Source organism: Macrobrachium rosenbergii, chromosome 50, assembly GCF_040412425.1.
Source record: "Macrobrachium rosenbergii isolate ZJJX-2024 chromosome 50, ASM4041242v1, whole genome shotgun sequence".
In the NCBI taxonomy this organism is placed as follows: domain Eukaryota; kingdom Metazoa; phylum Arthropoda; class Malacostraca; order Decapoda; family Palaemonidae; genus Macrobrachium; species Macrobrachium rosenbergii.
The window spans coordinates 14,755,388-14,766,816 of NC_089790.1; the positions used below are offsets into that span (position 1 = coordinate 14,755,388).

Consider the following 11,429-nt stretch of genomic DNA (forward strand, 5'->3'; position numbering starts at 1 on the left):
GAGATGAACTGGGTTTCCAGTCTCGGGGTAAAGGATCCGTGCGGACCAGCAGCAGAAAATGAAGTGCTGATTAGGTTGACAAATTTGGTGGTGGGGACATGATGTGACAGGCCGGAGATCCAGCATTGTAGTGGCTAGCAGCCCCACAGGATTTGCACGGGCCTTTTGGATGGGCTCGGTGGCCTGCAGTAACTGTTGGAGGAGAGGCTGAGCGGATGAATCGGGAGCGGAGTTCTGGCTGGTAGGGTTAGGCTGCTTATTAGTGCCGAGTTTGTATCGGCACTCAGCTTCAGCATGGCCCCCTTCTGCAATAGTTGCACAGGGTCTTGCTAGGCAGTCCATTCTTCGGGCGAGTGGAGTTCGAGAGGTAGGCCGGAGGGATGATTCGCTTCTGAGAGGTGCTATGCGACTGATTGAAGGTTTCCACGAATCAGCCATGCGACAAGCTTCCATAAGTGTGGAGGGCTGTTTATCGTTAAGATATACTGCAAGGGGCCCTGGCACACATTGGAAAAGGTCTTCTAGCATGGTCCGATTGAAGAGATCCTCAAACGCCGTGCAGGCCAAGGAGTCGAACCAGCGCGTATCGGACTGGGTTTTGTGACATGCCCATTCTGTCCAAGACCAGCCGACTTCCTTGGCAAGACCTCGGAACCGTTGTTCCATTTTTCTGGGGTTATCTCGTAGGCCTTGGTAATGACTCTACGAACTTCCGCCATGTTACCTCTCTGGCTCTTCTCCAGTGAGCGAAGCGCTGCTCTTGGCTTTTCCTCCATATGCTTGGCTAGTATTAAGGCTCTCTCCGTCTCCGTGGTGCTGTAGTTATCGAAAAGAGCCTCGATCTCCTCCAGCCATGCTTCTGGCTCGTCCTCAGTCCACTTGGGGACTAGGGAATTGATGCTCGAAATTGGAGCGTTTGATGCAGCAGGTGTAGGACTGGAGGCTTGATGGCTAGCCATAGCTTCGGCATTCTCCATTTTCGCTCTCTCAAGCTCGAGCTCCTTCTCCTTTAGGGCTAACTCAGTTTCCTTGCAGGCTAACTCATGCTGTCTCCTTCTTTCTTCTCTTTCCTCTTCATACTGCCTTTGCTCGGCTTCATACTTCCTCTGCTCGAGTCTTTCTTCCTTCTCCCGCTTGGCCAAGTCGTCCACTTGCTCCTTAACCCAGGTAGTAAGTTCCGAGCCGGTGAGACCTGCCGCCGTCCCCAGCCCCAGGAAGGTTTTATAATGCTCTGCTGCCATGGTTCTGGTGGGGAAGGGCGTCTAACCGGGTCGAGTGGGCGTATTTGGGCAGCGAGGAAGTGTCTCTTCAATGATGTGGCACCCTTTCAAAAGGTGGCACTGTAGTTTGGGTGTGCCGTGTACAGGTCACACTGGTGGCACTCAGTATCCCTAGGCACTGGTGCAGGTTAGGTTCCAGAAGAACTTTCTCTCTGTGTTCCCTTTTGGTTTTGTTTTATTTATTTTTCTGGATTCTGCTTGGTGGCACTTATGGTGCCAATGTGTTCCTAGGGACCCTCTACTGGAGTCCAACTAGGCTATATGGGAGGAAAGGCACTCTACCCCCTGCAGAGTGCAACAATCGAATGAGAGAGAAAGGGAAGGTAAAAGAGAAGAGAGAAGAGAGAGAGAGAGAGAGAGAGAGAGAGAGTAAGCTATTCAAGTGATGAGTGCTGCAAATTATTGGCACTGTGGAATAAAGTGAATTTGGGTTTTTTTTTTTTCTTAAAGATCCTCGTGAGTGGCTGGTCCCAGTACCGGCCCCAGTGCTGGCCCCCTTTTTTTCAGAGGGTGAAAACTACTGTTTGCTTCGGTCTGGATAGCAGGCCTCACTGTGACCGACAGTTTATCACTGTATCGTAAGTACTCTTAACTTGTCCTCATCTATTGTGGGACAGAGGTGTTTCTTTTATTTGGTTAAAGTATTCGAATTAATTAGCCTAGTGTCGGCGTTCTTTCTTTGAAGAGGGTCACGTACACTTAGGTTAGGAATGCTTACTTGAATGACGAGAGAGAGAGAGAGAGAGAGAGAGAGAGAGAGAGAGAGAGAGAGAGAGAGAGAGAGAGATTTTCAATCAGCGAATTTCTTGCTGCTTGAGAACATGTAAACAAAGATTTTATACATGCACAATGGCATGGATCTTAATAAATGATATAGATGCGTCGTCTTGGCTTCCTTAGGGATTACTTTATTATCTTAATTTTCCTGGGAGCCGACGTCAAAAAGTTTATCGTAAAAATTTTAAATTTTCTTTATATGATTTTATAGTAGGTATTCGTATAGGAACTTGTTATTACTCCTAACTAAGGCCTAACTTTCCCTGCCTAAATTATCTTTTGGTTTTTTCCTAGCTAAGATATTAGGAGGTGGGTTCGCTACGAAAAGCAAAAAAAATATGCCCCAAGAGTGGCGGGGAGCAGAGTCGAGGTCACAATAACAAGGTCGTTGAGATGGCGGCCAAGGTCCCGTTAGGCCTAAATTTCAAAACAACCTCGGCCTGCGGAAGGAAAACCCCAAATGGCCGTTCTCTCACAAACAGTTCGAACAATTTCAAAACAACCCCGCGAACACGCGGAGGGATCCAAGATGGCGGTATTTTCTTTTCAAATAAATTCAAAACAACGAAACAAATGCAGGTATCCAGATTTTACTTTAAATATACCAATCATGCATAGTGTTTTACGTTACGGATGGAAAACTAAATTACCAACAACTTTGTGTCTTTTGTTATCGTATTCTTGTAAGGTGTCAAAGAAACGAAAGCAGGTAAAAGTTACTGCTACTTTATTACAGATCCAGGTAGCTTATATTGCGGACACACGCCGGGCCGGAGAGACAATGGAATTGACTGTGACCTGAGGTCGAAACAATAAACAATAATATGCAGAACGAAACAAATTACAATACAAAACATACAGAGCTACAATATAGATACAGTCTTGATGCCTGCCTGAATGAAGAAACATGATACACAATGTGTGACATTCGGTATAAATACCATAAAGTAAAAATGATTAAAATGCGTGACCTGGCACGTTTTAGGCGTGACTAATTGAGCTTGAAGAAAACGGGAAGTCATCAAAGAAAACAAGCTCAGCGGAGACTTAAGAATGGCGCCGTTCGAACACTATCCTGGCGCCGATTTGGTGACTTTACAAATACTCCCCCAAGACGAGGGACGTCCTGATTAATCCCTGTATCTGCTGGGACGCTGAAGGGTGCCGCGTTACGTGAAGATAACTGAGGGGCCTCCCGCCTGTGAGGCTGCTGTTTGGGCGGTTCTTCCTGGGGCGGCAAACCGCCTACATGGTGAGGGCGTGCTGGAGTGCGTTTGGGCGGAAGGGGTGCCGCGCGCCGCTGCCGGGACTCTCCGACAGGAAGGCGGGCTTTAGCCGGTCTCATGGAAACCCAGTCGTTCTTGCCTGGGAGTGCCAGCTGAACGCCTTGCTGTTCCGCTCCAGCACGCGGAAGGGTCCCCTGTAGGGCTTAGTTAGTGGTGGAAAATTTGCCGACTCTGACGCGAAGACGTGGGTGGCGGATGACAGCTGTGGCGGCATGAAGGTGGTTGCTTTGTCGATGTATGAGCGCCTGCAAGGGGCTTAACTTGCCGCCACGTCGCGGAGCCTCTGCAGAGATGGGGAGTGGCGATCATCCGTCACGAAGCTCTCCCGCACCACGAGGGGTTCCCAGGTTTGTTCAGCTGCGGATGGGGTGCCGCCGGCTCTGGGGCGGTCCTCAACCCGAGGAGGACCCACGGCAGCTGATGTTTCCAGTCCTCGGCGGTGCAGCGGGCCATGAGGGATGACTTTCAATACCTGTGGAACTGTTCAACCAGGCCGTTGGCCGCTGGGTTGTACGCTGTGGTGGTGTGGTGCGTGGTTCCCAGCAGTTGAGCCAGGGCAGACCACAACCGAGAGGAAAGCCAACCCCTGTCGGTTGTGATGTGGTCCGGGACGCCGGCGGCTAACCCAACTGGAGAGCAGGGCCTCAGCGCACGCGCTTGGCTTTTGCATGGGTGTGGCTTCGGGCCACCTCGCCGAACGGTCTACCACCGTGAGGAGGTATCTGATCCGCCTGATGGGGAAGGCCCGACGACGCCGATGTGGATGTGGCCAAGCGCGCCCCTGGCTGGGGAACTCCAATGAATACCCCGAACAGATTTAATAAATACAGTTTGACGGCCCACTTTACTGGTCTGGCACTGCAGGCAAATTGTTTTGCCCAGGCTGTGGCGTCCTTTTGCACCCCGTGCCAGACGAACTTTTTGAAATCAGTTTGGCAATCCTGCCGGAGAGGGGTGTGAGATAAATATCGTGAATGATGTCCGAATACCTGGCCTAGATACCTTGCGTGATGGCTGGAACCAAAGGGCGGGCTGGCCTGTGCTGATATCACAGAGCAGGCTGGGGCCTCGGGGGATATATGGCTACGGCTCACTTTCTCATTCATGTAAGAGGGCGGGCGCCTGTCGGAGACACCTCGTGACCCAGGAATTCTGCTTTCTGGACGCCGAAGGTACACTTGTCAAAACGGACGATGAGGCCGTTTTTCTTGGAGGCGCTGGAGGACTGCTTTGATGTGCCTCTGGTGTTCGCTGTGAGACCTGGAAAATATGAGAATGTCGTCGACGTTAGCAGACGCAGAATTTTAGGTCCCCAGGATGCTGTCCATGAGCCGCTGGAAGGTGACCCCGGCGTATATCAGCCCGAAGGTGGAGAAGGCGAACACATAGGACCCGGAAGGGCGTGATGATGGCTGTCTTGGTATGTCCTCTGGCGCAACAGGTACCTGGAAATAAGATTTAAGAAGGTCCAATTTAGTGAATATTTTGGCCCGGTGAAAGGAGGCCGTGAGGTCTTGCATATTGGGTAGAGGGTAGTGGTCGGGCTCCGTTGCAATGTTGAGCCGCCTGTAGTCGCCATTAGGGTCTCCAGGAGCCGTCCGGTTTCTGCACCATGTGGAGGGGGAGGCCCATGGACTGGAGGCTTTCCTGCAGATGCCCATCTGTTCCATCTCCGCGAATGCTTTTTTCGCCTCCTGAAGGCGCTGAGGGGGAAGCCCATGAACTTCTCGCATGTGTGGGGCCCTTTAGTCACTATATGGTGGTATATGCCGTGTTTGGCTAGGGCCCGGGGACTTTTTATTCGGGCTTAAATACCTCAGGGAACTCCGACAGAAGGTGTGCATACTGGTGGGGGCGACGGCGCTGATGGTGGGTCTGGGTCCCGCCGTTACGGGAGAGACCGCAGGAGTCGGTATCGAGGAACCGCTTAACAAACACGCCGACTAGCAGGCCGAAGTGTTTTAGAAAATCGGCCCCAGGAGTGGGGTTCCTACGTCCGCGACGATGAAGTCCCAGGAGTAACTCTGGCCAAGGATGGAGATCGACAGGGTTATCCTGGTGCCGTAGGAGAGGATGGGGGTTCCGTTGGCGGCCGTCAGAAAGCGGCCGGGTCTGGTGTCTGGTTGCGGTCCTCTCTGGATGCTGGGAAGACCGACTTTAAGGCTCCTGTGTCGACCAGCATCATCCTGCCGAGACGGCAAATTGGACGTAAAAAACCTACTGTTTTTGAGGCCCTGGGTTCTATCGGCTGCCATGGCGGCCTGTCCTGCTGGCCAACACCCCCGTTTTTGAACGGTTGAACGAGCAGGGCGGCAGGCAGTTTCGGCGCCCTTTCCGAACCACTTGTGATAGCGAATGGAAGCCCAAGACCTCCGTCTGCTGTGGTTCGGTGGACGTCTGTTGGCGATGGCGTTGATGGGCTGCTCACGTCCTCTTCAGGCTGGACGGAGCTGACCGGCTGTGGGCCGGTTTTAGCCGCTAAGCCTTGACGGAGTCTGTGAGGTGTTGTGCCGCTATGAGGTCCTCGACAGGCATGGTGTAGTGAGCGATCTGGTTGCGCTTTCCGGGAGGAGTTGGCGGTGCAGATTTCCAGAGTGAAGCCCTCCTGCCGCTTTGTTTGTGCACCCGAGACTGGTATTGACAGGAGATCTACGACCATGCCCCACACGCGTCTCTTGGATTGAGGTCGTGGCGTGGATTATTGGCAAGGTCGATAGACGGGCGGCCCGCTCGGCGATGGGCAGGGAGCAAGCTTTGAGGAGGAACTTTTTTGGTGCTGTATGTGAGGGTGTGTGTTTTTCGGGTACTCGCGAGATGAGTTTTCTGTAAACAGACCTCCGAAGGGCGTTGAGCACTGTGTCGGCCTGTAGGATTTCGTCCGTGAGGTCCGCGATTCTGAAGTGGCTTTCCACCCTGCGCAGCCACATCGATGGGTTCCCTGGCGTGAACGGAGGCAGCTTTTGAGGGCGCCCGCGATTGTGTTGCCCGGCCGTGCGATGTGTTCGGGGCGCTGGTGGAGTATGCGGGAGGGCCTCGATGCGGGGCGAAAAAGGAGTGATGGGAGGTAGGTAACCTCGGAGTCCGCGGAAATAAAAGCCATTTAACTGCATGAAGGAGGGGATATCCGCGTCCATGCTCGCCCTTTGACCCCTTACTGGAGTGGGGTACCCAGAGTCACTGCACTTTCGTGCGCCGGTTTCCGCTAGTGACGCTGGTGGGGTCATTGACGAGAGTCAGCATGACTCAAACGCTGGTTACAGCGCCCATTTAGGCCGCTGATAAGAGCGTTTGGAGAAATCCTGGAGCCAAGACTGAGTCGCCGTGTGAGTCCGCTATTTGGCAAACGGGATACTCGATACCTCCGGTCACCACTGTAATTGTCAAAGAAACGAGCAGGTAAAAGTTACTGCTACTTTATTACAGATCCAGGCAGCTTATATTGCGAGCACCGACTGACGCCGGGCCGTGAGAGACAATGGAATTGACTGTGACCTGAGGTCGAAACAATAAACAATAATATGCAGTGAACGAGTACAAATTACAATACAAAACATACAGAGTTACAATATAGATACAGTCTTGATGCCTGTGAATGAAGAAACATGTGATACACAATGTGTGACATTCGTATAAATACCATAAAGTAAAATGATTAAAAATGCGTGACCTGGCACGTTTTAGGCGTGACTAATTGAGCTTGAAGAAAACGGGAAGTCATCAAAGAAAACAAGCTCAGCGAGACTTAATTAATGGCGCCTTGCTTAACACTATCCTGGCGCCGATTTGGTGACTTTACATTCTCACCCGGACATTAAACAAAGAATGAAAAGAGAAATGCTAGCTGCTCACGTAAATTTACGTTGTTGAACGGTACGTTATTGTAAATAAGGAATTACTATTTCAGTTCGTTTGCTACTTCGCACTGACACGGTTTTGAATGATTCCCCACTATATGCAAACAATAACGATCGGAATTGCCAACGAAGATTTCTACATTACTTACTTGTGTATATGAACTGGGCTCCGCGATTCGCCTTAGTAACGACACAAAAATTGTGATTCTCTGCTCTCGAGTTGCACCTCTTCCTATTAGAATTCTATGTGTCTGGTCTAGAGTTATACTATTCTCTTTACTGCTTATTATTATGCCTCGTTCCTTGTTTGGAAGAATGAAATATGGAGTTCGATATCTGACTTTTATTTTTGAGAATTAATAATTAATTTCCTTTTCTCCAGATTCTTTCTCTAAAATGTACTTTAGATTCTTACGCAAAGTCGCCAATGTTACGTATGAGGGTCTTGCTTGATCATGTATTATTCAATTTACGTAATTTTTACGGCCCTGCAAACCAAGATTTACACGTAACCTGACTTGAAGCCAAAAGTTAACCTCAAAGACAGACGTTAATTAGCCCAAAGGTCGCCAGTTAAGGGTTATTAACCTTCAAAGAATATTTGAGATGAATTTGATTTTAAATCATACCATCTGTTCTAAACATTCAGACTTCAGGCATACAAAGCATCGAGATTTAACCTGATTTTGCTTACCCTAAATCCTAGGTATTTTACTGGAATAACAGGGTTGAAGCTAACAATATAATAATTAGGCATTAATCTAGAGTTTGTAAAACACATATACCCAAGTGGTGGCTGAAGGAAGAAAACAAAGAAAAAATGTGAAATACAGAAAAGTACTAGTCAATCGACGAAGCTTCAACAAGAAATCTTACCGATGAATGTAGACGAAGTCGCTGAAAACGAGGGACCTCAGGAGTCGTATTCTGGCAGTCTTCCAATTCAATGCAATTAAGATAGAAAATTAGGAGAGAAAGTAATAAAGAACAAAGAATATCGTTCAAATCAAGCACGCAGTCTCCAACCTGGTTCCGTGACCGCTGGGATCTCTGACCCGAAGTCGCAGCTGATTTTAAGAGGAGGGCTTTATCTGTTTGCAATCCGACCTTGACAAAGGCATGCGTCAAATGCATAGAATAAAGCTTGAGTGTAACTAGGGGTCATTGAGCGTAAACCCTCTCTGAGGCTTAGGTCCCTAATGCCCTAGCATAATTTTGTTTGAAAAAACCTTCCAGCCTATGCGGCGAATTTGTCTACTGGGCCTGATTGTTATTTTTAAATTTTAATAAGCCTAATAGGTATATTAGAGATGTTCTCTGTCGAGGTCAAAACGGACTAGTATTCCTACACCTAACTACATCGAGGGCGTTGTGCAGTAATATTTATAAAAATATATATATATATATATATATATATATATATATATATATATATATATATATATATATATATATATATATATATATATATATATGTAGACTCTAATGGTCACTTTTACCAGACACATATGTAATTTAATAGGTTTAATTTTTGAACGGATGCTCAAGGCAAATAGTTAAAACACTGAGCAATGGGAAGAGCTAGTAAACGAGCATTGAAGAGCCTAGATCTTTTGAGTCGCAGGGTGTCACCCGAATTCCATATTCACAGGAGGTCCCTGACCACGTGGTCAACATGCCAAGACACCTGCCTGTGAATATGGGAGTTGGGTAGCCTCCCGACCATTACATCGCTCAGTGACAGGGATTAGTTATCTCTGATTTGATACCATCAGGGTTACAAGCATATCCAAAAAGCAGTAAGAATTTTCCAGAAGTTAAGAGGGTATTGTGGTTTAGAATCTACCAATATATATATATATATATATATATATATAGCAATATATTCCGAGCATATTATATATATTGTATATATATAATGTAGATGTGTGTGTGTATTTATTTATTTTATGCATTTACTGATATTCATTAATGCTTAAAATACTACTGAAACTTTAGCTAAAAGAACGTAACTTTAAAACAGATCAGTTACCAATATTACACTCTCCTAATATGATGCAGATCCTATCATAAAAATACATTTAAGAATCACAGATTGCGTTTTTACAGATGATTCAACGTTTTTAACCATATTGTATTCATATTTTAGCAGCAAATCTACAACATTTTAACATGTTATAATATGTAATATTTGTCATTTCTCTCTCATAACAGATTTCCCAGGAGGTACCACGACGCAGAATTTGTTTGATCCTCGAGACCTCGAACCTGACATAAAAAAAAAAAAAATTTTACTCAGAGTGGCTGGAAGTTTGGGAGATATGCGGCCCCAAACAGGCGAGTCCCTTATCATAGGAGATATCAACTACTTTGCATTTCCAAACATCAGTTCTGTAGATTATGTGCAATTAACAAGAGCAAACATTGGACGTGCGATAAAGAACTTGACCAGCCAGAGACAACTGGTACAGTTATTGGTGAGTAAAATACGAAAACAGACGTAGCAAATATTAATCCATATAACATTAAGAACAAAGCATAAATCGTAACAGTTTCTATTTCCTTCCGATAGTCACTCTCTGTTGTTAGATTTGCGGTGTAAGTCTGCCCCAGTCGAACACGAGATTTAAATCCAATAAGAAGGTTGAAGAAACATAAAATTATCTCCATAACGAAGATATTTATAGCCTGTTTACGGAATGGATGCTATCTTGTGCTTGAGGAAATCTTTGGCAAAATACATATCTTCAATACCTAATATATTTCATTAGCTAGTGCAACAAATCTATGCACACTGTAAGTAAACCCCGAAGGTTCTTTGCAGTGTCCCTTCAGCCCTTACCTGTAACCAACCTCATTCCTTCCACCTCTGTTCATATTCTATTCCTTCTATCTTGCTTTACATCGTCTCCTAACAACTGTTTCGCAGTGCAACTGTGAGGTTTTCCTCAGCGCTTGGCCTTTGGCCTAAATTTTATATTCCTTTCCATTCTACGTAAAATTTTGACGATGTCCCAGATATGAAGTTGGGAGGAGGGGGTGAAAGTGTTAAAAATGAACTGCACAAGAAAAGTTTGAATACGAAAAGGCTATGTGAAATGGGAAGTGAGAAAGATGATGGTATTCATTTTCGTAAGTTACCATTATATTCTGAGCAAAATTCTTTTAGATAAATAAAAGCAAAAGGGGTAGTGAAACTTGTCCATCTAAATGGCACATTAATCTGAGTATAAATCATGGCAGAATCTATAGATCTTGCATGAGGGAAGAAGCTGAATGTGTATATCACACCTGAGCAGACCTGAGTTACTGGTTACACAATAAAGTAAATGGAAGAGTGTAGAAGGTATAATTTTCACGTATATTGTTATCTCTCCATGACTTACTTTAATTATTATTTTTCCCCCTTTAATTAAAATGCGGGCATTTTGTTTCTTTGGAGGCTTGGCTAGTTATTGGCTTTTTTGCATTATTCCATAAGAATGTAAAAATGTCGAATAATAATAACAATTATAATACAGACCAAAAGCAAAGTGATGACAACGAATAAAGAACTTGAAGTAAACAAGGTGAGTCAAAATTCATTAGTGGCACAGACTTAGCACTGAACTGAAACAGCAGTTAGCAAAAGGGAGATGGAAAGTGGCATGAGAGAAAGCACTCATTAGAGGGATCACCAGGATAAAATGAACTGCCAGACACATTCCGTCAAAATTAACGCTACAGTTACCCAAAACTTCTTGACCACTTGAACAAGTTCATTAAGCTGATTTGCACCGCATTTGTAGAAATTTACCAAAGTCAGTCGCTCTGTGGTTAGTAATTTACACAATTCAAACTCTGCAATCTCAAACAGCGGATACAATGTATGCAAAAAATAATACTATGGCCCACAGTTGCTCATAGTGATGAACAATGGCATTTTTATGAAGAGACCGATATGGTTATTGAAAAGGAAAGTGGCGTTACACCGTAAAACTCTGGATATACATCTGATGGAATGCGTGGTACTGCAGGCTAAATTAGTGAGCCAATTGGAATCAAGAGCCACAAACACGCTCTCGAAAGAACCTACATGCGTGGTTGAAAGGAGAGAGATGACCAAATAGTGCTGAATTCAATGCCCACGAATAATCAGAATGTACTTTAAGAGACCGTTTGGCTCCAATTTCAGCTCCCATACGACTGGTCAGAAGAATTTCTTTTCATGGGAAGGGAACATCGAATTTTAT

General features: G+C 46.0%; 1 long non-coding RNA gene across 1 annotated transcript in view; it reads left to right on the top strand.

Moving 5' to 3' along the window:
- The window catches only part of LOC136832877 (uncharacterized), a 48,362-nt gene extending 37,632 nt beyond the window's left edge, over window positions 1-10,730 (top strand). Inside the window, exon 4 of the long non-coding RNA XR_010851344.1 lies at window positions 9,412-10,730. This is a non-coding gene — a long non-coding RNA (uncharacterized lncRNA). The remainder of the gene's footprint in view (window positions 1-9,411) is intronic.
- Window positions 10,731-11,429: the final 699 nt, after the last annotated feature.